The following is a 21,364-nucleotide window of genomic DNA, read 5'->3' on the forward strand; positions in this document are numbered from 1 at the left end:
AAATTGTTGTACTAGCCAGTTCGGTTTTACAAAGAGGTATTCCTTACTACCTGAGTTCTGACAAAGGAAGATTTGATAGAAAGGGAATACAGTATTGAGACCCCTAGAGAGCGTGGGAGTGAGCGCTCCTCATGGCTTCATGGAGATGCTACCCGAATGGCATCGGAACGTTCCTATTGTTTCCTCGGCAGCAGCACAATGTTTAGTTACAAGTGAGAATAAGTGAGGAGCCATCTGACTTGAGAGATAACTTAGAATTTTACTCACAGGTTCACGGACTTTTCGTAATATTAATCACCAATGACAGGGAAGGTACTCACCTAGCACACCGTGTTTGTAAACTCAAGCTTATCAATGATTTAACTCTTATTTTTCAAGGGAGATAGTGAGAATCGCCTGACATAGCTCCTAAGTCATTGTTCCTGCTATGGTCTGAATATTTGTGTCCCTTCAAAATGTACAGGTTGAAACTCCAATCCCCAGTGACACGGTATTTGAGGAGGTGGAGCCTGTTGGGAGGGACTTAGGTCATGAGGAGGAAGGCCTATGAGTGAGATTAGTGCCTTCTGAAAGATGCTCCAGAGAGATCCCTCACCCCTTCCCACCACGTGGGCGAGAGCCCTAGCTTTTCTCCGGGCAGTGAGAAGCCATCAGCTTTGACTCAAGAGGAAGACCTTCATAAGAACCCAACCACAATGGCATCTTGATCTTGGACTTTGAGTCTCCAGACCTGTGAGAAATAAATATCTGTTGTTTATAAGCCACCCAGTTTGTGGTATGTTTTTATGATACTAGCACAGACTAAAATAATGCTCTCATGTGCTTTGGTTGTATAGAATCTGCTCTGAGGAAAAAAATGGTTTTTGGAAATGCTCCTGTGATCAGAGGCTCTGAAGAGGATTTTATTAATATGAAATAAAGCAGCTGCTAACCAAAGATGTTCTTTTGGATCTGTCTTCCTCCTTGACCGTTCCATTCCATTCTATTAAAATCAACTCATGATGCTTTAAAACAGCCTGTTCCTGGCCTTGTGCTCGGATAACATTCCTTCTGCCATTGCAAACGAGCCAGACGTGTCCTCCAGCAGGCACGGGGCACGGAGGCTCCAAAGCGCGCTCCGAACAGCCTTAAGTGCAGTCAGATGAGCTGTGCTCAGGGTTTTACAGGCTCATTCACACTTTGGAAGTCATTAACTAAAGCACACCTTTGTTGTCATTCCATTAAGTAGAACCTCTTTCTCTCTCTATATATATTTCTTACTCTGCTTTAAAGCTTTGAAAGGAAAGTCAGTTTTGTCACAGATAGATACACCTAAAGAATACACAATGCTTTATTGCTCTTCTTTTCAATTAATCTTTCTTGTGCTGGCCTAGTGGGACTGTGTTCTCTGGTGATGTTCCGGAGGACGCCAAGACTGACCCCGTCTGCCTGTCATTGTTTCCTGGGTGGTTTGATTATTTCCCTCTGCTTTCCCCTGGTGGCAGCAGCTCTAGTAATTGAAGCCACCTGTTCGGTGGCATGTCCTCTCTTCCCCAAGAGCAGCTGAAACTCCATGTGTTGCACCACTGTCAGCTCACGGCAGCCTGCATTTGAATGTGACTGCAGAAGAGGAGCAAATTGATTCTGCTGGGTGTTTCCAGAACTTGCAGCTGGCCCAAGTGCATATTGCTCTGCATCAGAAATGCGTCTTGATTTAAAAGAATTTAGTGTGGAAAATCATAATTTAGGAAACTAAAAAAGCTGATGTGATGGTTCTTAGAAGCTTGACCTTTACAATAAAAGGGAACTCAGAAACCACTTAATATAATTCTCTATCAACATATGATACCTTCCTACTAAATCTCCTATAAGTGGCTCTTAGACGATACTCGGAGCATCCAGTGATAAGGAGCATATTCTCTCAAGTACCTCATGCCATTTTCAGAGCAATAATAAAATTTCTCCCATAATTAAACTAAAAGCAAATTCCCCTATTTTATTCAGCCCATTTACTTGAATGCTCACACTCGCAACTATGTAGGGAAAATTTTTTTTTACCCAAACTTCACTTATTTGAAGACAACTGTAAAGCTCTTCTTCAGGCAAAACGTCCTCAGTATTTTTCAAACTTTCCTTATCATATCATGATTTGAAGATTTTTCCTTCCTTTAACATATTGATTTTTTATTCTCTGACAGAACTGACTGTCCTAAGATGCAGATCACAGAACCACACTGGTGATATGAATGCTGAGTACAGAAGGAAGCTTGTCAGATCTTTCAACCAGAAACTACGAGTCAGACAGAAAATAAAATAACAAATTCAGCAAAGTTGCAGAATAAAAAAGTCGACATATAAAAATCAGTTGCATTTCTATACTTTAACAAAGAACAGCTCAAAAAAATTTAAGAAAATAATCTCATTTACAACAGCATCAAAAAAAATGAAATACTTAGGCATAGACTTAACCAGGTAAACAAAGACTTACACACTAAAAACTACAAAATATTGCTGAAAAAAAGCTTAAAAAGACAAAATAGATGGCATAACATTCTGTGCTGTTAGACTAGATCTATTGTTAAAATAGCCACACTATCAAAAGCAGTCTACAGATTCAATGCAATCCTTATCAAAACCTCATTGGCAATTTTGCAGATACAGAAAAAAGTTATGACATTCATATGGAACTACAAAGAACCCCAATAACCAAAACAATCTTGAAGAGAAATAAGGATGGCATCAAAGGTCCTTATTTTAAAACATATTACAAAGCTATTTTAATCAAAACAGTATGGTACTCACATAAAACAGACATATGAACCAGTGAAACAGAGAAGAGAACCCAGAAATAAACATATATACACATATATGGCTAACTGATCTTCAGCAAATTTGCCAAGAATACACGTTTGAGAAAGGGTTGTTTCTTCAACAAATGGTGTTGATGAGAAAAGTACTCAGCCACGTGCAAAAAAAAAGAGAGAGAGAAAAAGAAAGAAAAGAAAAGAGAAGAAAAGAAAAAAAGAAACTGGACAACTATCTTACACCATAAGCAAAAATCAACTCTACATGGATTAAAGAACTAAACATAAAATCAGAAACTGTAAAACTTCTACAAGAAAACATAGGGGAAAAACTTTATGACATTGTTCCTAGCAGTGATTTTTTAGACATGACACCAAAAGCACAAGCAACAAAGTAAAACTAGATTAGTGGGATTACATCAAACTAAAGAGCTTCTGCACAACAAAGGACACAATAAAGAGAGTAAAATGACAGCTTACAGAATGGGAGAAAATATTTGCTAACCATAAGTCTGGTAAAGAGTTAATCTCCACCATATACACAAAGTACTCCTACAATTCAACAACAACAACAAAAAGGGAAAAATGCAAAAAAATAGCCACCTAATAATCTGATTAAAACTGGGCCAAACAGTTGAACAGACATTTTTCAGAAAAAGACACAAAAGTATAGCTGCAATATCACAAGGCATCAGGGAAACACAAATCAAAGCACAATGAAACATCACCACACTTTTTAGAATGGATACTGCTATAAACTAAAAGTTTGTTTGTCGAGTTAGGACCAAAGCCTAATCCTTGATGTGATGGTATTTGAAGGTAGGGTCTCCGGGAGGTAATTAAGTTTGGATGAGGTCATGGGGGTGGAGCCCTCATGATGGAATAGGTGCCCTTGTAAGGTGATGAAGAGCCCAGCTCTCTCTCTCTCCCCCCCTGGCCCTGCCATGAGGGGACAGTGACCAGCCAGCCTTCCATGAATCAGGATGTGAACCCTCACCAGACACGAAATCTGCCATGTCTTGATCTTGGACTTCTAAGCCTCCAGATCTGTGAAAAATAAGTGTTTGTTATTTAAGCTACCCGGTCTATGGTACTTTTGCTATAGCAGCCTGAACTGATTAAGATAACCACTGTCCATAAAACAGAAAATAACAAGTGTTGGTGAGGATGTGGAGAAGTTGAAACCCTTGTGCCCTGTGGGAATGTAAAATGGTGCAGCTCGATGCTATGAAAAACAACATGGTGATTTCTCATAAGATTAAAACTACAACTACCCCATGATCCAGCATCTCATTTTTCAGTCCATATCCGAAGAATTGAAATCAATGTTTCAATGAAATATTTGCCCTCTCATGTTTGTTGTGGCGTTATTTACGACAGTCAAGAGGTGGAAACAACCCAAATGTTTATTGACACATAAATGGATTTAAAAAATGTAGCATATGCTTGGAATATCACTTAGCTATAAAAAGAAAGAAATTCTGTCATATGCTACAACATGGATGAAACATGAAGTGAAATGAGCCAGGCACAGAATGACGAATTCTGCATGATGCCACTTACATGCGGTATCTAAAGGCATCAAACTCATTGAAGCAGAAAGTTAAACAGTAGTTGTGAGGGCCTGTGGGAGGGGAAAATGGGGTCACTGTTAGACGGTGAAGCTTCAGGAGTGCGAGATGAAGACGTTCTGCCGAGCTGCTGCACACTGTCACGTCTATAGTTAACAATGCTCTACGGTACGCTAAAACTGTGTTAACAGGGTAGATCTCATGTTACGCATTTTTACCACACTAATCATAATTTTTAAAAGCCACTTTGATGCCCATGCTTATCAATACCCTCAGCAAAAAAGAGAAACCTACATAGGAAAAAATAGAAAAGCTGTGAATTTCTACCATACACATGGATGAACCAGACTTTCCAAACAATCCTGCCACTGAGAAGCCCCGCCCGTGGTCTTTCAAGTCCTTCGAGGCTTCACAGAAGTGCCCATAGGTGAGATGGCAAGAAGCATCAGCTATCTCAAAGGGAGTTTCTGCTTCCAGGAACGAAGTCTCACACTCAGAGGTGCTTCCTGTTTTTTTCAAACACCTTGCCCACCTTCTGCTCATGAAGCACGCATTCTGCAAAACGTGAGTGAGCCCCACAGGAAACTGCCTGCAAATTCAGGTAGCTTTTTTGATTTTTACTTTCAGAGAAATGCCAGCAAAAGCTGTAGTCATTTGGGGAAGAACAAGCCTGGAAGAAAAATACACAGCAGACCAGCGCCAAGAGGGTGAGAACATTTTTCTGTGAAAATGCTATCTGCAAACGACATTGTTAAATAAATGTGCTTTCTTTAGGTTTTTGGCTCCTGTGGGTGGCATTAGGTGAATGACTGCAAGTGGGTGGTGTTTGTCATTTCTCTGATGTGACGGAGGGAGAAAAAGGAAGGAAGGCTGAGGGGGAGAGTAGGAAGGAGGCCCATTTGGGCTGGAATGCCCCAACTGAGCTCAGGGGAAGAATTACTAGAAGAATTTTTCCATTTCAAGAAAATCATAAGCCTTTCCTGGGATTTTAGAACCACCATCTTGAAATAAGCATTGATGGCAGTGTTAATTAAATCGCATGAGTGTTTGTTCACCGTGAGCTTCAGACGAACTATTCTGGGGGAACGTCTTACCATGGTTGTAGGTGGACTAGTTGGAATGGGAGGGCCAGGCTCTGTACTCAGTTTTCAAATGGGTTTAGAGAAGTTCAAGGTGATGAGTGCTAAATCATACTATAAACTCTGGACAACCTTAGGCAATAAATTGGTTTTTATATAATTAAATTCGAAATAGAGGAAATTGGTAAATTTCTGGTAATAATACTTGTTCAGCTCCCAATGTGGATTTTTTATATTGTTTTTATTTTTTTCTATTTTTTCTAATCCATATTGCCAAATTAAGTTCAATTGCAAAAATGCTTTTGTTTATCAAACTGACTCCTTGATGTATTTTTTCTGAAATGAAATTACAGTCAATAACCACAAGTAAGCTTCTTTCAGTTACCTGGCAGAAGGGCTGGGTGAGAGCACTCTCCTCCACTGGGACTCAAACATGTATCTGTATCCTCCACTGGTCAGAGCTGGTCCACGTGCATCCTAAATAAGACCACCCTTAGTTGTGAATTAAGTAAACAAAGCTGCTCATTTCTTTTTGTTTGTAATAAATATGAAAACACCCAAACAGCTATATATGAAATGTAAACTTTCTAACACGTTTTATTTGAAAAAATATACATCTAAGGGTTCAAGAAACATAGTAATTTTTTAAACTGTAAAATCTGTTCTGTGCATGAATTTATTCCTTTTTCAGCTGTGTTATGTAGTTTGGTAAACCTCCGTGTCACTGTGGGGGAATATCTATTGAGGGTCCCCAAAAGTAAATGCTATAGATTCAAAGAAGTGCTTGTCCTGAGGAACCTCACATCCTCTCAGAACATACAAATAGCACGGCAGGAAGATCACCAAATATTGACAAAGGCAGGCTGGATTTCTATTTCACTAACTATTTCTGAATTTCAATTTTTTCATTAGCAAAATGAGGGAATTAAATTAGGTGTTCTCTGAAGCCTCTTCTAGTTCCGAAATGTATTGATTCATAAGCTCTAAGAAAACCTGGAATAACAGACAGCCCATGCTAAGTGTCAGGTGAGTTGCTGTCATGGTTCTGAGGAGCAGACGCTGTATAGGGCTACAAAAACGCGGCAAACTCATGGGGCTGAGAGATGGGCTGGGTCTGCAAAATGGACAGAACCTAAAAAGGTAGAGAAGAGGAGCAAGAATTCACAGGCTCACTTGGGAGATCAGAAGATGTTCAAATATGGATAGATTCAGACAGACCCCATATGCACACCTGTATGCTAGAAAAAAAACCCTATTTCTTTCTACCCTAACATGCAAGGATAATGATGATCATTTATGGACAAGTTTTAGTAGCTAACACAGATGATCCAATAGGTAGAGTGTCCTGAGAGGAGAGCCAACAAGATGGGCTGGATTTTAAACCCAGAGCTCTTTTTTTAATGTTAATTTTACTTTTCTATTACAGTTGACGTTCGATATTATTTTATATTAGTTTTGGGCATATATATGGCATAGTGGTAAGACATTTATACAATTTACAGAGTAATTCCCCTGATAAATCTAGTGCCCACGTGGCACCACACATGGTTATTACAATATTATTGACTATATTCCCTATGTTGGACTTTACATTCCTTTGACTATACTGTAACTCCTAATTTGTACTTCTAAATGCCTTCCCCTTTTTTACCCAGCGCCCCCAGCCCCCATCCAATCTGGCAACCATCAGTCTGTTCTCTGTACCTATGAGTCTGTTTCTGCTTTGTTTGTTTATTTATTTAATTCTTTACACTCCGCATATAAGTGAAATCATATAGCATTTGTCTTTCTCTTTCTGACTTATTTCATTATGCTAATACCCTCTAGGTCCATCCATGCTGTTGCAAATAGTAAGATTTCATTCTTTTTTAGAGCCAAGTAATATTCCATTATATATCTTGACCACATCTTCTTTATCTAATCAGTTCTCTTTTAAATAGTTTGGTGTCCCATAAAGAAGTTCAGAAAGTAAGTATTCCTGAAGTAAAACACAAAATCGTAGGATAATAAGACATTGGCTCAAGGCAGTGGAGCAAACAGACAGAACGATACTATCCACTAAGAAAGTTGCAGCTCCCTATATACAGGCATGTCTACCTGATTCCTGCTCCTTGCCCTTTGACCCCATCCTGTTCTCTCGGTCAGTCAGTTCCTTTATGATCTCTCTTGCCTCCAGGCAAACTCAGTCACCATGGCCAACTACTTCTAATATTAGCTACCTAGACTCCATTATTTGTTTTGTTTTCGTCTGCCACATCCTTCGCCATCCAACCATGCCATTATTTGCTCTCCCCAATTCTACCCTTGAGCTCCTGAGTCTGTGGTGGAATCAAAACTGTCCCGAGCATGTTCCCCATATATTTGTTTTTTATAAACCTCAATTGGACTGTTATTACTACTCAATCATTTTTAAAAGTTCCTTTATAATTACATCTTTAAATTTTCACTGCCATTCATGTTCTTTATCTTCAAATTCTTATTGTCGTACCTTTAACCCTTTGATGATATCCTACTTCTTGTATTAGTGATGTTCGATATTATTAGCTGACATACACACTCCAATTTTTCTCTATCACTTTGTCTCAAATTTATGCTGTATTTTTACCCAGGGATATACTTACCCAGCATTTAAAGGGTCTTTATTAAGAGCCAGGCTCTTACATTTAATCTTTTTGTCATTTAATCTTTTCAACAACTTTGTTAGGTAGATATCATCATCTCTATTTTATAGATGAATAAGATGTGTGCCTGAAATCATTCAGCTAAAAAGAACAAAGCCATGATTGAAATTTAGTTGATGTCATATCAGAGCCTACATCTTTCTTCTGACCCTGAGGGTAAGTGGGGGAAGGATTGTGTGTGGGGGGTAGTGGGATTTGAACACCTACGTGTTCAAATATATTGTCTCATATCCAAGATCAATCTGTCCCTTCTGCCTCTGCCTTCTCTCCCATCCTCACTCACCTACTTGAGAACTTTATATCAGTTAGCTCTTGCTGTGTAACAAACCACCTCCAAACTTAGTGGCTTAAAGCAATAATCATATACCATTGCTGATGAATCTAAAGATAAGCAGATGTTTCTGCTATTATGGGCCAGTTTGGGCAAATTTCAGCTGCATTCACTTACATCTCAATGGCCAGCTAAAGGCTTGTCTGGGACTGGATGGTCTACAACAGTCTTACTCACATGTCTGGGAACTGGCCTGACATTAGCTAGGGTGACAAAACTGGCTAGGCCATGTGTCACTCCTCACCCAGTAGGCTGTTCACATGTGAATGTCTGTAGGATCCCCCAAAGGACATAAAAGAACAAGCCCCTGTGTGCAAGCACTTTACAAGTTGCTTTTACATCACATGTGTTACTGCTCCATTGGTCAAGCAAAGCCACTGTCAGGCCCAAAGTCACCCAAGGATATAAACAAAGGGAAACACAACTATCGTACAAAAGTCTACAGACTTTGATATATTAGTTATATATCACCCTTCTCTTTAATCTCTCTCTTTCCACTGTCTCTTTTCCCTTTATCTACCAAGTGGGTGCAGTCTGCCCTGTTCTGGGAAACCTTTCTTTGATTCCATTGTTCCTGAGGTATTGTGTAGCTGAACCCACAAGTGTCAAGGACTGACTGCATAACCGAAAATTCTCCAAATTAACTTCCAGGTAGATAGAAAACTATGACAATTAAAGGATAACCAAAGTAGTTTTAAAATGTGCAATGACCACAACTACTGTCAAGGACAGACAAACAAAAGACTTTTTTATTTCAGAGAGGAATATTGTTCAGAAATCTTGGCATATGGTAAAAAATAAAAAAGTACACTGACGTTTTGGTGGTTATATTTCTGTTTGTAAAATCTCTCCAGTGTCTCTTCTTCTTACCTGAGCCTGAGGGAGACTCGCCCAGTGCTCTACCCTGGGGCACGGGTGCTCCAGCCTGTCTCTTTCCTGAGCCTTAGCAAGGAGGCAGGACATTCAACCTTGATATTTCATCATCATTTATATCTCATTATGTTCATAAGCAAAATTAAAAACACCTTAATTTTTCTCTGACTTTACCAAAGCTTGATTAGAGGGAATATATTCTTTTAGCTTTACAAGATATTTCATAACTACCTCGTGCTTCCCCATCGCTGTCTTAGAGCTTCCTCTTGTCCACCTCCTTATTCACACTCAGCATTTTAATTCTTTTCAATATGACAGTATGAAATAGTACATAATATTTTAATTTGCATTTCCATGCTCTAAAAGTAATGCTTCACTGCACAGAATGTGAAAATGAAGTTTTTCTCTGATTTCTCTTGCTATATCCCCCAATCCAAATTTCTTTTAGAACTAACCTAATTCTTTTTTGTTTATGATCTTTTGCCTGACAAATTAACCCCATTTTTCTCTGGGTAAATATATTTCAAAGCAGGTGTTTACACCTCATGGCAACAGAGGAAAAGTAAATTATTTGCATAAGCAGAGGTAATATTCTCCAATTTTCTTTTCCTATTGTTCTCCCACTAGTTGATAAGCAATGCAAGAAGCCAAAGTGCTGCATGTAAAGTTGATTTGTTGATATTTGCTGCTTGGCTTAAGAAAATGAAGTAGCTAAAAATCTGACAAAGATTTCTTCTCGTCACTATCCTGCCCTTGGACACTGGTGAGGGATTTCAGACACCAACAGGACTCCACTGGACCTGGACCACTCTGACAAAGTCGGAAAAGCAACTAGGTTCTGGGCCTTTTACCAAAAAAAAAAAAAAAAGTGGGTTTGTGTGTGTGTGTGTGTGTGTGTGTGTGTGTTTGTTTTAATCCTTTATTGGGCAGATGAAGGTGGCTTCATTCCTTTGGAAAATTTCTCTCTGTGTTTATGCAGTTCGCGGTGTGCTTTTCTCTTTGTTCAGATAGGATTTGGAGGAGCAAATTCTGATGTTCATCTCAGTGAAGGCATCAGAATATCCAACAATGTCATATCATTAAATAAAATGTATAGTTATACAAGAGACATTATAAAGCCTTTTTAAAGGTCATTGCAGAATCTTAAGTGATCTGAAAAATGTTCACGAAATCAGATTCAGTCAGTGGAGATTTTATACATACATATATGCAGTAGTTATGTTTCTTTCTTACAATCTATCCATCCATCTACCTATCTAGACAGGAAAATACAGCAAATTATTAACAGTAGGTACGTTTGAGTAAAGAGATTATGAATTAGTAAACATTTAAAATATATTTCTGATCTTCAATAGTTCTACCATACACGTGTTTTATTTTTGTAATCTAAAATGATTAGAAAAGTACCTTTAATAAAAAAAGATAATGTGACAAAAGTCCTCAGAAGACTTGGCCTTAGACTATGGGAGCTTTGATGAAGAAATTTAATATATACAATTATTTTCCTTTCTGGTTTCTTGAGTTTGACATTGATTTGAGAAAATAATAATGGCATAGTAACTTTCCAGGTATATTTTGTAAATATACATTCAATAGATTCAGACATGCACAGACAAGATTGGTAGCCTGTTAGGGTCTATTTGTATGAAGGACAGAGGGTCTTGGTAATAAAAAGTTATTCTTTTCTTGAGGTTAGTGGTTGGTACCTCTGTGTCTTCCCTTAATCCCCTCCATTGTGATATAGATGGATATTCTAACCTCCCACTGGCAGGCTCTCCAGTTAGTGAAAGCAGTCAGTGTACTAAAGGGAGTTAGAACAGACAAGCTGAGTTGCAGGCGTCCTTGGGCCAAAGAAGAACTCAGTTACACCTACATACAGTGACAAGAAGCTTCCTACTCCTCCTTCAGAGAAGAGTCATGGCCCTTAAGAGAGGAAGCTATGAAAGAGAATGAATAAGATGAATGCTTTATCAACCTGTGTTGCTACAAAGCAAACAGGTCACGAGGCACCCAGTTTCATTGGTATCCATCAAAACGTTGCTACCTCCATCTGGAAGCCTGATAAAAATAGAGACAGTAAATGGGTGAGGCTGTGGGGATCTCCTCTCCTTCCTGGGTTCCCATCACATCTATTATGATCATAAATTAATCTCTTGAATAAATAAGTTTAGATATATTTAATATGCTACTGTATCCTAACTTTAAAAATTCCTATATACAATTTCCTAAGATCAGAGGAAGAATTTAAACCTTCAAAGCAATTGAGCACATGTTTATGAAATTTTCGTACCATGTGCCTAGCACTGTACTAGGTATTGTGGAGGCTAAAGAGATACGACACTCCCTCTGAACGGAGATTGTAGGATCTTATTTGGGAAATAATAGCAGATGCACATGCAGCATACAAACATCACATACACCAAGAGGTGAAGTAGGAGGACCTATGTAGGTGGAGAAAGTGGTCTATTGCAATTTTAGAATATGGACTCTGGATTTAGTTCCCCTGAAAATCTAATCTCGGTTTCTTCTAATACTGGCCGTGCGTGCCTAAGGCACCTTGGGAAAGTTACTTAATCTCTGTATGCCTCAGTTTCTTCACCTGTAAAATGGTGACACTGAATCTGCTTCATAAAGTAGCCTGTATGTAATATGCTTAGAAGAGCTTCTAACACATAGCTAGAGCTCAATAAACAATAGCTCTTACCACTGCCAAATGTCAAAAAAGAAAAGGTCCAGAGAATACATATGATACTTGTAAAATATCGATTGCCAGAGTCAGAGCAGACTTTTGACAGAAAGTGATGCCTTTCAGAAATGGCGTGGTCAGATTTCAAAGAACATTTTCAGGTTTGCATTTTATAAAAGGCTGGGAATTACTCATCTCAATGACAGCTGCAAATCATTCCCATACGGAAAAGAAAATAAGTGGAAAGAAAAAAATATCTCAGTTGATTATTCTCTTTTAAAAATCTTACATCATTGATACAAGGTTTCTCTTGAGAGTTTGAAAATTTCATGACAACCCACAGGTCATAATGGTGACAAACCTGAGGATATAGAAAAATCATTTCCCATGCAGGAAAGATGAAAATATGATAAGAAAAGATAAGAGTATACCATATTATTTTTAAATGGTGAGAGAAAACAAACATATATTAGTGTCTACTATGCGATACATGGCACTAAAATCTGCAATCTAAAATTAAATAATATAGCCTGTACCCTCAAGAGTTTAAAAGAAGGCAATCACTAAGTGATTAAAATACAATGTTAGGGAGTGGAGGGATTGAGCAAAAAGGAAAAAGGATTCATGGACACGGACAACAGTGTAGTGATGGCTGGGGGGGTAGATATAAGGAGACTAGAGGGTAATGGAGAAAATACGGTGAAGATTAAAGTTTAAAAATGCGAAGTGATCAAGGGTAGAACAAGGCACCAAGGAAGGCACGGAAGGGGTCTCTCAGCAGGGTAAGCAAAGGCAGGAGATGCTCTCTGAACAGGATGCCGAGGATGAAGTAGTGCAGGCACATCATTGTGTCTGGATTGCCAGGGTGGAAAAGTGAGGGGTGCAGCTGAGCCTGGAGAGTAAAGCAGAGGGTATGCGAAGGAGTTCTGCCTTTATTCTGAGACCAACATGAATCCATTAAATGATTTAAGAAGGGGGAATGACAGTTAACTATTTTTACTTTTGAAAGATCATACTGGTTGCACACTTGGAGCAATTTGAAAGGGAGACCTTTCATTCTAAGCTTTTGTAAATTTTATAGCTGCAAGATCGTGTGTATATTGTGTACTTACACCCACAAAATCTTGTAGCTTTCTGAGTCCATAAAGTGAGGTGCAGCTCCGGTCTGTTGAATCTGGGGGGCTTTCGGGTCTGCTCCAGGGCTACCCCCACCCAGCAGTCCTCCTTGCACTTCCCCTCAGTTCCCTGTAACTAATAACACGACTGCCACCTTAGACAAAGCAGAGGAAGGTGAGAAATGAACTTGTTTTCTTTCTTTTTAAATGAAAATAGACACACCCAGGGAACCCACACCCTGAGGAGAAAGTACTATGTACTAGTTGATGGCATAGGATCTTGATTTAAAAGCCAGTTTTTGGCCCTGGCTGGTGTAGCTCAGTGGATTGAGCACGGGCCTGCGAACCACACGATCTCGGTTCTATTCCCAGTCAGGGCACATACCTGGGTTGCAGGCCAGTTCCTGGCAGAGGACACATGAGAGGTAACCATACATTGATATTTCTCTCCCTCTCTCCTTCCCTTCCCCTCTAAAGATAAATAAATAAAATCTTAAAAAAAAAAATAAAAGCCACTTTTGCCCATTGCTCTGTCTGTGACATCGAGCAAATTTGTCAATATCTCTGGCCTCAGTGTCCTTATTTTGAGACACTGAGTGGGAATTTACTTTGAGTGGGAATAAAATTATTTCTGCCTTATATTAGCCAGAATTGGCTAACCACTGTAATGAATAAACCAAATCTCAAAGGCTTAACACAATAAAAATTTATTTCTGATTCAACTCAAGAAATGGCATTAAGTAAAATAATAAAATTAGTTACAGGTAGCGAGATAAAAACATTTCATAAAAAATTATTTTTCATATATATGCATAATAACTATTTAAAGGATATAATAAAAGAAAAACTGTCCATTTATATTAGCAACCAAGATTAAATACTTCAGATTAAACTTAAATAGTGCAAAACTGTATGAGAAAAACATTCCTGAAAGCTACGAAAGGAGACTTGAACAAATGGAAAAACACTCCCAGTTTTGAGTTAGCATAACTGAGTACAAATTGTCAACTCTCTCTACATTAATGTAAAATTTAACACAACCCAAATAAAAAAGTGAATAAGCTTTTTCATAAAGGTAGACAAATTGACATTAAAAATCATGTGGAGTACTCACTTCATCAGCACTTTCAGTGAAATTGAAATGATGATAGAGAAGCCTGGTATGGCCCCTGTGCAAGGGTGATGTCCAAATTCAAGGAGAAATCAAAACAAACAAGGAACAGTAGATGAGAATGCACTGAAAAGGATCAGATCTGTACCATGGAGTCTTCATAAATAAAGCACTATGGTCCTGGTCCACTAATAGATAAACAGACAAAGAGAATAGATCAGAAAGCCCAGAAACAGAACCACGTACAAATGGAAATTTAATATATGTGAAATTTAGTGTATGATAAAATTTAGTGTATAACAAATTTAGTAATTTGTATCATCACAAATTACTGGGAAAAACTATAATTTTAATCACGTAGTTCTGGAACAGGAGAATAGCCATTTGGAATAAAATTAATTTAGATCTTTATCTTATTATATATAAGCATAAACTCCAAATGGAGCAGGAATTTAAGTGTAAAACGAATGGGGATGGAGGAGTACTAAAAGAAAACATTGGTGACTGCCTCCTTAACCTTAGTATAGAAAAAGATTTCCTAACTGTGATGCAAAATCCAAAGGCAATTTTTAAAAAAAATTGATAACTGGCTATATAAAAATAAAAGTTTTCTGAATGACAAAAAAATTATATAGTCAAAGACAGCTGAAAAGCTGAGAAATGTTTGTATCATAGCTCTACCTGTAGATAAAATACTAATATAACTAATATAACTTTTAAAGATTTCTTAAAATTGAGGAGAAAAAGGTTTTGAAAATCCATTAAAATGGGAAGAAGACACAAACAGACAATTCACAAAAAAAAGATATAAAAGTGACCCTAAAAGATAGAAAAAAAGTTAAATATCACTCATAATTAGAAAAATTAAAATTAAAAACTATACTGGGTTAATATTATCAGATGACAATTAAAAATTATGACGCATTTGCCACAGGAACACAGGCACTCTTATACACTGGTATTAGGAATGCAAATTGATACAACCTTTTGAAAGGAAATTTGGTGATATCTAAGAAAACTACATATGCATTTACCTTTTAATTCAGTAATTCCACTTCTGGGAATTTACCTAGAAGATACACTTCCAATAATACAAAAATGCACTGGGGCAGGGTAATTAACTACAGTATTATTTGTTATTGCCAAATATTGGAAACAATGAATATGTATAAATATAGGAGACTGATTAAATAAGTTATGTACATCTGTATAGCTTTAGAAGAAAAAATAGAAGAGGATTTCTATGCACTAATCTGAATCATATGCTGGGATGCATTATTTTAAAAAAAGACCAAGTACAAAAATGTACCTATTACCTGCTCATAAAAGAAAAAGAAATGAAACATGCATGTGTCTGCACATTCGTGCCAAACGAAACACAGAAGGATAACCCAGAAACTAATAAGATTGCTTTCACATACAGAGATCAGGAGGAGAGGCATGGCGTGGGAGGCATGATGGGAACAGTTCTGAGTGTAACTCTCTGTACAGTTCTGACTCTTAGAAACCATGATAACGTTTCATAGACCAACAATATAAATAAATGATTCAAATCAAGCAGGATGAGGAGATAACACAAAAACTCAATCCCAACAATAACACATGAGTGTGCCTCTATTACTACACACAAGGGGGTGGGGAAGAAAAGAGCAAACTGAAATAAGTTTGAAAAACAGTATTTTGACTCTATATTCTAAAGATCAAAAGAAATCTACACACACACTGTATACCAGTTAGTGAGTTCCCCCACTTCTCTAGAGCGGCATAGGTTAATAATTTTCAAACTAGTTCATATACATTTTAGGACTGTGCCAGTAAGTAAGTAAACTTTGGATAATGAGAAGCAGACTCCTTTCTGTCAGAGAAAGGTGTTAAAAATACGGAAAAGAGGAAGACTAGAATGAACCTTGTGGTACTGGATTGAAATGAAATAAACTCATGGTTAGAGTGAGAGAGGAGATAGATGACAGAAATTTAAATTATAGGTACATGTACAAGTTTCCACATACACAGATTGTTTTAGCTTGAGCTTTGTCTGCTGAGAGGGCCTAGGGTGGTGACAGCGGTGGCAACTGACACAGCGAACACCCAGATTTTGGTTTCCAGACACCTTTCACTAATAAGAGAAACTAGAGCTCTTTGGAGAGAAATAAGTGATCCCAGGGCTGGGAAAGGGAGCATATAAAGTTAGCTTAGAATATCGTATGGTGCAGAGAAGAAAAGAAGTGCTTCAAAAGGAAAAAAAATGGACAGACATGTGTTGAAAAAACACAGATATCCACCTGAAGAGATTCTCAATGGTCAAATTTTGGCCAATTTGAAAAGCAAAGTAAATAGTGATAGTAATAGATTATAACACATAGAATGACATAAATATCCAGGACTCTATACAAATATACATAAATAATTGAATAACCAGTAAAGGGGAGAGAAGGAGAAACTCTCTACTGAACAATAGAATTCTAATTAATAAATGTCAAATAAATTATGGAAATAAAAAATAATCAGTTGCTGGTAAGTCAGTCAATGTAGTGTAAGAAACAGGATATTTATATACTCTTAAAGTATCTCTTTATAAAATATGAATTAAGTACAAAAGAAAAAATAGTTACTTTAGACTTCAAAAATTCAGAAGATACCACTTTAACAGTGATCAAAATTGACATTCCCAATAATAAGATATTAACATATTAGACTTCCTGATACAATATAATACGAAACCCACAATATCACTTCTGTGCTATTCTTACCATACATGTGTAATATGAATTTAATCACTATGAATTTCATCATAATCTGGGTCCTGGACCATAAAATTGACATTAATGGGACAACTGACAAAAGTTGAATAATGTCTTTAGATTAGTTAATAGTATAGTATCAATATCAATTTTGTGATTTTGAAAATCGTAGTTAAATAAGATGTTAACATTTGGGGACTTGCGTAAAGGGCACACGGGAATTTTACATTATATTTTGTATAATTTTTCATGATGTTTTGTTAATAATAATTTTAAACTAAAAGGTTTAAAAATTTTTTAATTAAAAAATAAAAAGGCATTTTAAAATGTTGCCATTTATGCTTACAAACTTTCATTTTAAAAGGGACTTTTAACTTTTCATTTTATCAAAATAAAAAGATACTGTCTTCTCAAATGTTAAATATATTTTACTTTATAAAAGCTTTCAAAAAAACATACAAGAAAGATATATTTTTTTAAAATATAAATTCTCTCTTAGGCCCTGGCTGGTGTAGCTCAGTGGATTGAGCGCGGGCCTGCAAACCACACAATGGCGGTTCCACACTCAGTCAGGGCACATGCCTGGGTTGCAGGCCGGTTCCGGTTCCCAGCAGGGGACGAATGAGAGGCAACCATACATTGATATTTCCCTCTCTCTCTCTCTCTCCTTCCCTTCCCCTCTAAGATAAATAAATAAAATCTTTAAAAAAATGAAATTTGAATTCGCTAAAAACTTAAAAAAAATTCTCTCTTAGATCAGTATGTTTTCTCTCTCGGACTCATAATTTTGATTTTCCAACTATTGCTCATATGTTCAGAGCGTATGATCCAGGTAGTGATGTAACATTTCTGTAAATTAAGTCCTAGTGATAATTTTACCCCTGTGGGTACTGAACGTCTCACAGTCTAATTTCACGTATATATTGTTCTAGGCCACAGGTTTCAGGGAATTCCATTTCTACCCAAGGTATTAGATGTAATTCAGCATCACTGGAGATTTGGCCCGCGTGTAACAAGTACTCAGTTGCAGTTACGAAGTTTTCTTCTTTACTTTAAAAAGGAAGATGGAGGCCAGGACAAAGGCCTGGCAACCCAGCTCTGGAATGTTCAGGCCACTTTGCCAACCACAAGACTCTTCCCTGGTCTACAGTCACTTCACATTCTTAGTATAAAATAAACTATGTTGAAGCACTTTATTTTCTTAACATACATTTATTTACACTAAGTAGCTAATTTAATGCATTTTTAAAAAATTCTGTTTTGATGAAATGTTTTGCTTCAGAGAATTAAGGTGAAAATACAGCAAGTCCTGTGATTTCACCACCAGAGGGCATAAGATATTAAGAAATAAGGCAGACAAAGCCCTCTTGCTTCTGAGATTCTCAGATTTCATGGTTTGAAATTTTAGGTAACTATTTCCAGAAATCAACTCACTTGGAAGACAAATAAGGTATATGCAAATAAGGACAGGAAGGGGTCAGGAGGGGAAAATTATCATTTTTTTATAAGAATGAAATCTTCAACCACGTTCTCAAAAGTGCCCACTTACATACACTTATTAATTATATTACTGATTTAGGTTAAACATTCAGTTAAACATTGAAATAGTTTGGCAATGATGAATTATGATGTTTCGTCACAGCCTGGTGATGTTTGAGAAAAATATTAAGTGTTTAATGCAATTGTATCTGGAAAACACAGAGGGAGCTAGTTCCGAATCAGTGAGGCCAAGGCGTGGGGCTCAGTTTGTGTGTGGATCAGTGAACGTGTCCCTGCATCACGGCCACCCCTCACTCGAAACAGCCAGCTCCGTGGTGGGGCGCGGTGGGGGCGGGGAGAGAGTGTGCGACGCGCACTCGCGCCAGCCCAGCTCCACACGGCAGACCTGAATCGGAGTGCAAGCCTACTGCTGTAGGGCCGACAAGATCTCACAAACTGGTAGTATTTTGACCTTGAAATCAGAAACTACTTGGAGTAAAATTCAAACTTCTGTTCCTCCTATCATCATTCCCCCAACGACTCCTTTCTCACATAAGCCCCACCCTTTTTTACCCTTGACAGAGTATATATATATATATATATATATATATATATATATATATATATATAGGAAGAGGTGGTGAATTTCTGATTTTAATGGTTTAAAAAATCATTTCAATTCTGCCAATACTTTTGCTGAAACATGTCGAATGGGCAAGTGATACTACTAGGCTTGATGTTGAACACAATCACCATCTGCATGAGATGGCACCTTACCCATTACATTGAGTTCATTTCTTCCCCACTGCATAGAAACCCCTAGTACTATTTTTCACAGATTAGGAATTTTGAAGGAAACTGTGCGTATTAGTTGGAATCAGTATGATATTTCTATATCCGAAAAAGGCCTTGTTGGTTTGAGGATGATCATGAGCAATCCTGCATTTGTACAGCTGGACATTCCAGTGTACCCCTCATTTCTCCACACTGCTCCCCAATCTCTCAAACAGGTAAAAGTAAACCAGAGAGCTGAGAGACCATCTTGACAACTTAGCCAAAATACCATGTAATTATTCTTGATATAAGGCAGGGAAGGAGGGTGTGTATTATTATTTAGAATATTTATTTCCATCACTTGAATATGTTTAGGATGATTGCAATGTTTTGGGTTTTTTTTTTACTTTTTCAGAATAAGCTTAGACATAATTGTATGATATAAATATTCTGCATTGTCTTAAAATTATTAGAGTCTATTTTTGCCTAATATAATAGCTTATTGTTTTATTTCTATTTCCTCACCTCCAGCTTTTTAATCGGTCTCTTATAAGATTTAGCTTTCCCCTTTACATATGGGGATTGTTGAGCCCCAGCTGTGTCTAGTTAATACCTGAAAATCATCGTGAATCTGCCTATTCTGACTATTCATATTGCTGTGATTCCTTTGGGACCCAAATTCTTCTTTAAAGGAGTGAGTGGGTTTCAGAAGCAAAACCTGGTACACCACATGAGGCCCACCCAGGACCTGAGTGTGGGCCAACAGAAGTGGATCCAACTCTCTCACACTGAACATCAGAAAGTGCACAGAAGAGCTGTTTTCCCCCAACAGTGCTGGACCTTACTGGAAATAGGGTCCTCCAGAGAGGAAAGACACCTCTCCCTGAACTCAGCAGCGTTCGTGTTCCCATCTCAGTCACTCTTTTTGAGTGTCCATGTGCCCCTGAGGGATCCCCCATCCCATCCCTCTTCCATGAACCCAGGCAAGATGAATTGCCCTCTTTCCCAAACTTGAATTTCTCCCTTGCTCTGATGCTTATGGAATTATACTGTTTGGGGGAGTATTTGAGGTTGTGCTACTTTACATGCAGCAACAGTTTGTAGGGTAGCCAGGCTTTGACGACAGCTGTGAGCAGGAGGCTGGGTTATACTGGAAAATGCCCTACCCTCAGGATGCAATTGAGATTGAGGTCACACTCCTCACACCTGGGTAAGCTTGGATAGGCCCCTTAGGTATCATGGAGGAAACGTCAAATACTGTGTGTGTGTGTGTATACATATACATATATGAAGGAATTACAGCTTCTTTAATTTCTATAATGGATTTACTCTTTCTCATAAACACCCATATCACTGGATATGAGGAGGTAGACAACACTTTTTAAATTTGTTAGTATTAGGTATTACATTCTCTTCTATATAATTAGACTCTTCCATGATGCATTTTCTTTTGGACAAATGATGACTCTTTCCAGCTTCATCTCTCCTTTCCTGCTCTTTCTACAGGTGGGAGGGCAGGCTTGGGCTGATGTGATTGCATGGCTGTCAGGGCAAGGCACGCCAGAGTCCCCTGGGTCCTCGGTGAATGGCCTGGTCGCCTCCCACCTTATGTGTCACAAGTCTGCGTGGGTCTTGGGGCATTTTGCTGGCACACACTCTGGGCCTGACCACTTGCTTCTGGTTTGTCCTCGCACATTGCAGCCTCTTTGCGCACCTTCAGGACGCTGCCAGGTCTCTGGTCTTCCAGGCATCAACACACCCATTCATTGAGGCAGAACCCCTAGGAGTCTGTTCTGCCTCCTTCGCCTGTCCACTCACCAAGGCCGCCACGTCACCTCATGTGATGGCAGATAGCCTTCCAATAGAGCTCTTTGCCCCCAGAGGCCCAGCACTGAGAGGAAAAACCAAACTCTTCTTCAAACGTTCTGAGCAGCACACATAAACTGAAAACCTACTTCTCTTATTCTCCTTCCTTCTCCTTTTGTAGTCCTCTGGCATAGAAGGGTAAACATCCCACTTCTTTTGAATACCTATAGGGACTTCTTTGTGTACCCTCTTTATATGCCTCCTTTTTATGTCCTTTCTGAGATGGTGTTTTATAGTCTCTTTTCCTAAAACCACAATGGTGAATAGGTTGCAG

The 21,364-nt window shown here is 38.1% G+C and overlaps 1 long non-coding RNA gene across 1 annotated transcript; it reads left to right on the plus strand.

The window, feature by feature from the left end:
* The first annotated feature begins 4,940 nt into the window (after positions 1–4,940).
* Positions 4,941–20,202, plus strand: LOC118998743 (uncharacterized). Its single transcript, XR_005068937.1, has 3 exons — positions 4,941–5,061; positions 8,165–8,270; positions 20,057–20,202. It is a non-coding gene; the product is annotated as an uncharacterized LOC118998743 (long non-coding RNA).
* Positions 20,203–21,364: the final 1,162 nt, after the last annotated feature.

This window comes from Sturnira hondurensis, unplaced genomic scaffold, assembly GCF_014824575.4.
Source record: "Sturnira hondurensis isolate 20B ecotype Veracruz unplaced genomic scaffold, ASM1482457v3 Scaffold0014384, whole genome shotgun sequence".
Classification (NCBI taxonomy): domain Eukaryota; kingdom Metazoa; phylum Chordata; class Mammalia; order Chiroptera; family Phyllostomidae; genus Sturnira; species Sturnira hondurensis.